At 46.0% G+C, this 5,578-nt stretch overlaps 1 non-coding gene across 1 annotated transcript; it reads right to left on the reverse strand.

The window, feature by feature from the left end:
- Window positions 1-4,163: 4,163 nt before the first annotated feature.
- Window positions 4,164-4,270, reverse strand: LOC142853183 (U6 spliceosomal RNA). Its single transcript, XR_012911111.1, has one exon. It is a non-coding gene; the product is annotated as a U6 spliceosomal RNA (small nuclear RNA).
- Window positions 4,271-5,578: the final 1,308 nt, after the last annotated feature.

Here is a 5,578-nt window from a genome sequence, read left to right on the forward strand (position 1 = left end):
GGGCACTGTAGATGGAGCTGCGGCCTCTTCCCACAGCCCAGCTCCCGGCCGCCTGGCTAGTTTATGCCCTGAAATAACAACACACAAATTGTATTCATTTAAACACTGCCTGGCCCATTTCTATTAATGTGTGTAGCACTGAGGTGCGCTTACTGGGAAGATTCTAGCCTATGTCCATCCTGGGTCAGAGCTTCATCGCGTCTGCCCTGGAGAAGAGCGGCATCACATCTGAGCTCACTTCCTCTTCCTCCCAGCATTCTGTTCTGTTTACTCCACCCACCTACGTTCTAACCTATGAGGCCAAGCAGTTTCTTTATTAATTAACCAATGACCTTCCTCCATCAGGGCACTACAAATTTTGTTTGGTTTAAACTAAAATAGTTGAAATTCCTGATCATTAATGAAAATACCTCACGTGTTGTTGAAGTTCAGAAAATAAGAGAAAACTCTTGCTCTACAACCAATGTCCTTACTGTTTACTTCTTGGCCAGTGACACTCTTTTTTGGATAGGCTGTCTAACATGGGTTGTTTCTGTATGTTCAGTCACACACATTCTTTGCTTCCTATGGTTATCTTTCCTGTTCTTTCTCATGGAAGATCATTTTTTTTTACAAAATTTTTGAAATCTGTCTCAACACTTCAGCACCATCGTTCATGTTTTGTTACAGCCATTAAATGTTTGTCTGTTTTTCTTAGACTGTGAGTTCCTCAGAAAAAACTAAAATTCTTGAACCATTAAGAACTATTGTTAAAAACAGGGCAATGAAGAGACAGAGGTGTCAGATGCAAGTGGGACTTTGCATGTGCTTTTAAACTGGAGTTCATTTTTGGTGAAACTTCTACCCAACTGTAGAGAAATCAGAAATACTGAGTTTTTCACCTAAATATGTTCTCTCATAAAGGCTCTGCTTTATTTCAAAGATGTCCTTACTTCTTTCCTTCCTCCCTTCTTTTCTTCCCTCCTTCCCTCCCTCCTATCCTCCCATCCTTTCTTTCTTCCTCCCTTCTTTCTCGACAGTCTCTGTGTGTAGACAGACTGGCCTAAAATTCATAGACATCCACCTGCTTCTGCTTCTCCAGTGCCCCACAGTTGATAGTCCCTGACTTTAAAGCAAGATCTGCTGAGTTTACAGGGCTCTGCAATGAATTCAGAGAGAGAACAAGGGCCTGTAAAACCAGGGGCTGAAAATATAGTCCCACCATGTCACTAGGTGGATAGAGACGGAGACCCCGGCCCCTCACTTTCGTTCTGCTCTGGTTTCCCATGCAGTCTTCTCATTCTCTCCCGAGTAGCTGCATCTTTGCTTTGCCTAGCTTGTTCCTAATGTAGTTCTCACTCCATGGAAATATAATTTTATATCACATGCGTGCGTGCGCGCACACACACACACACACACACACACACACACACACACACAATGATGGGAAACCAAATTTAAGGGGGCAGGTGTCAGAGCCTAACTCCAGAGTCAGACACAGCCCAGCACGGTGTGGTGCAGAGAAGGAGCAGCGATAAGAATGCCATGAAGCGAAATCACTGGCCAGCCACTCAGGATTCGCTTCACAAAGCAGAAGGGACACACACGTGCAGACATACACACTGACACAGCTCACTACTGGGCTGCCAGTCTGCGCTCCTGCCTGTGGAGGGAGGGTTACTAGGAAAGATAACCATGTCCTGGACCTGTAAAACTCCTTCCACAGGACTGGAGAGACTGCGCTTCCAGAGGTCCCGAGTTCAATTCCCAGCAGCCACATGTGATGCCCTCTGCTGGCATGCAGGCACACATGCAGACAGAGCACCATATACATAATAAACCTAGGAAAGAGAAATCTTGATTGAGGGAACCATTATGGGGTTAGCAAGAAACCTGGCTCTAGAGAAATTCCCAGGAATCCACAAGGATGACCCCAGCTAAGACCCTGAACAGTAGAGGAGAGAGTGCCTGAACTGGCCTTGCCCTGTAGTCAGACTGATGAATATCTTAAATATCACCATAGAACCTTCATCCAACAACTGATGGAGACAGAGGCAGAAACCCGCATCAGAGCACTGGACTGAGCTTCCAAAGTCCAGCTGAAGAGTGGGAGGAGTGAGAATATGAGTGAAGAGGTCACGACCATGATGGGTTCACCCACTGAAACAGTTTACCCGAGCTAATGGGAGAAAAGAGACACTAAAAAAATCCCACACTAGCTCAGAATTGAGTATAATAAATTTTTTTATTTAGGGGTAGACTCATAGATCAAATCCTCTGCTCCAACAGGGAACAGCAACTGAATCCAGCGGCCGGAAAAGAGAGACTGGACGCATGCTTTATATCAGCATAAATAGTATATGAGGCCACGCCCAAGTGGGAGGGTAACTTAAAGGCTACTGGCTGTAGGAATTCCTACAGCGAATAGGAGCTCACTAGCATCTGCTGGACTGGGAAGAAACAAGCATAGGACAAAACTAGTCCCTCTGAATGTGGTTGACAGTTGCATGACTGGGGCAGACTGAGGGGTCACTGGCAGTGGCACCAGGATTTATCCCTATTGCTTGTAATGGCTTTTGGGGAACCTGTTTTCTTTGGATGGATACTTTGCTCAACCTTGATGTAGTAGGGAGGGCCTTGGACCTTCCCCAAAGCAATGTGCCTTACCCTCTCTGAGGAGTGGCTGGGGGTGGGCTGGGAGGGTATGTGGAGGGGATGGGAGGAGGGGAAGGAGTGGGAACTTGGATTGGTATTCATAATGAAAAAAGATTGTTTTCTTTGTTTTTTTAAATAATAAATATTAAAAAAACCCTCCTTCCACATGACAAACCAAGCTAATAAATCACAAGCAATATAACCCATAAGGGGATATGGGGAAAGGTTCCTTCCCCTCTGTTTGGTGGCGGCCATGAGGTAAGCCAACATGGATCCAAACAAGAACATTTAGGAACTATAGGGAGGAAACAGGGGAGATGCATGGACTTGACATTGGCCAGTTGTAGAAGCCAAAAGACCACAGAATCATATTGCTATTCGTGTGTGCAGCTTGGGGAAGGAACACAAGGCCCAGCTTCAATGTTACTGCTAATATAAACAGTGCCTGTAAATCACATCTTGAGCAGTTTAGTTTGGACAGCCCCAAAATATCAGTGTTGTAGTTATTGCTGCTGCTGTAAAAGCGTGCAAACAGGTCGGGCGGTAATTCCTTTATCTGTGTGGAGTGTTATGTTTCACCAGTAAAAGACTGACTGGCAATGGCTCAGTGCCTAAGAGTGCATGCTGGAGAGACAGCTCAGCTGTCAAAAGCACAGACTGCTCTTCCAGAGGACCCATGTTCGATTCCCAGCACCCACATGGAAGCTCATGCAACTATCTGTAACTCCAGTTCTAGGGGATCTGACACCCCCATACATGCAGGGAAAACACCAATGCACATAAATTTTAAAAAAGTACATGCTCTTACAGAGGATGGATTTCAGTTCCCAGCACCCATATCAGGTAGCTCACAACCACCTGTAATTCCAGTTACAGAGAACCCAACTCTCTCTTCTGGACTCTGTGAGCAAAAGCCCTCATATGCAAACAAAATTAGACTAAAAATAAAATTAAAAGAACAACAAATAAATCCTATAAGAGTTCAGGGCCCTACCTCTTTGATGTTTCAAGATGTCCAGAGATGTGGGGCACACTGAGAACTCCTTTCTAGGGAAAAGGGAAGTGGCATCACCTCCCACAATCCACCACAAAGGGATACGGCATGTGACAAGACCACATTTGGGCACATTGCACCAAGCTATGAAAATCCATAATACTCACCTGCTTTCAGTGAAACCCGAGACAAGGACAACTGCAGCATCTGAGCCAGGACGTCCAGCATCACAGGATGTGTGCATACCACAACGGTGTTGTTTGGAGATCCCAAACTGCAGAGAAAGCACTGTTGGTTTTGGAAGAAGCCCACACTATCACCATTCTTCATTTGAAAAGCCATTTTTAGCTCATCTAATTCCTAATAGAAGTAAACATCACACTTGGGGTCAATAAATCACTAGGCAGCCTGAACCACCCATCATAAACCAGCTACTGCAACTGAAAACTGGGCACACACACACCAGTGATCCATTATAAAACAGGAGGAACAATTAGACAACCCTGGTTAGGCCCCCAAATACTATTTGTTTAAAAAAAATATGGAAGGCTTCACGAATTTGTGTGTCATCCACGTTCAGGGACCATGCTAATCTTCTCTGCATTGTTCCAGTTTTAGTATATGTGCTGCCAAAGTAAGTACCAGAAGTACACACAAGCTAATGTGTAGACTGTGGCTTGTCAGGAGTTGATGCAGATTCAAATACTCCAGCTTAAAATACAGTCACTATAGGCATTTTCCATACCAGTTGGAATGGAAAAAAGAAACGGCCGGAGGACAAGCCCCGTAGCTGTTCCCATCCTCCAGGGGGAAAGCTTCAGGAGCTCGGAACTCCCCACAGGATGTGTAATAATTTGGGATACTGCGACTTCATTCCTGTGCAGCTCCACCTTCCAAGGGTGCAGCGCCCCCAGACATCCTGTCCTTTCATTGAGGGGTTGCCCTTTCACGTGTCCTCCACACACCCAGTGACGCTGGACAACCTGGCTCAGACGCTGCAGTTTGTCCTTGTCTCGGGGTTCACTGAAAGCAGGTGAGTATCAGGGTTTCAGAGCTTGGAGCATTGTGCCCCAATGGTCACATGCCATGGAATCTAAGGTGGATGGAAGGTGTACTCCAAGGCCAAAGTATTTCATGGCTGGTGTATGTGTTGAAACCTCTGTCATCGGTTGTGGCTTGAATCGGAAATGCCAGTTTTGAATGTTTGCCCCCTCACTGGTGGTGCTGTTTTTGGAAACCTGTGGAGCCTGCAGGAAATAGAGCCACCCTGGTAGAAGCAATCAAAGGCAAGGGCTTTGGGGGTTACACCTGCCGCGGGCTCCTGCCCTGAACTCTGGGGTCTCCACCACGTGTGTCTCATGCCATCAACTGAGCTGCCCTACCATGCTCTCTGTGCACTGATGGATGGGACCCTCAGGAACCACGAACCACAATAAGTCTTCCCTGAAGTCAATTCACTCAGGCTTTGTGGTCACAGCAATGTCAGAAAACTAACAGACCTTGCCAGCACACTTCCCTGACTCCAGCAAGCCATGCTAACTGAACAGGGGACTCTGCACTGAATGTAGCCAAGCCCTGACATTTCCTTTACATACTATAGAGGAAAGAATTTATCTTGTTTTTTCATGTGTGTGGGTATGTTATCTGCAGGAATGTTTGTGCCTCGCGCATGTGTTTGCTGCCCACGGAGGACAGAAGAGAGCATCAAATTCTCTGGAACTGGAGTTATGTATGGTTGTGAGCTGCCATATGGTTACTGGAAGAAAACCCAGGTCCTCTGGAAGAGCAGCCAGTGCTCTTAACTACCATCACTCCAGACAAAGAGGAAAGAACTTAGACATGTAAGACAGGGACATGGGAATGGATTTTTCATGTGTTGCTAACATAGGCATCAAATTCCGACTTTATCTCCTCAGATGGGGCCAGAGAAAAGCATTGATAAAAGAAGTG

Source organism: Microtus pennsylvanicus, chromosome 6 (assembly GCF_037038515.1).
Source record: "Microtus pennsylvanicus isolate mMicPen1 chromosome 6, mMicPen1.hap1, whole genome shotgun sequence".
Taxonomy (NCBI): domain Eukaryota; kingdom Metazoa; phylum Chordata; class Mammalia; order Rodentia; family Cricetidae; genus Microtus; species Microtus pennsylvanicus.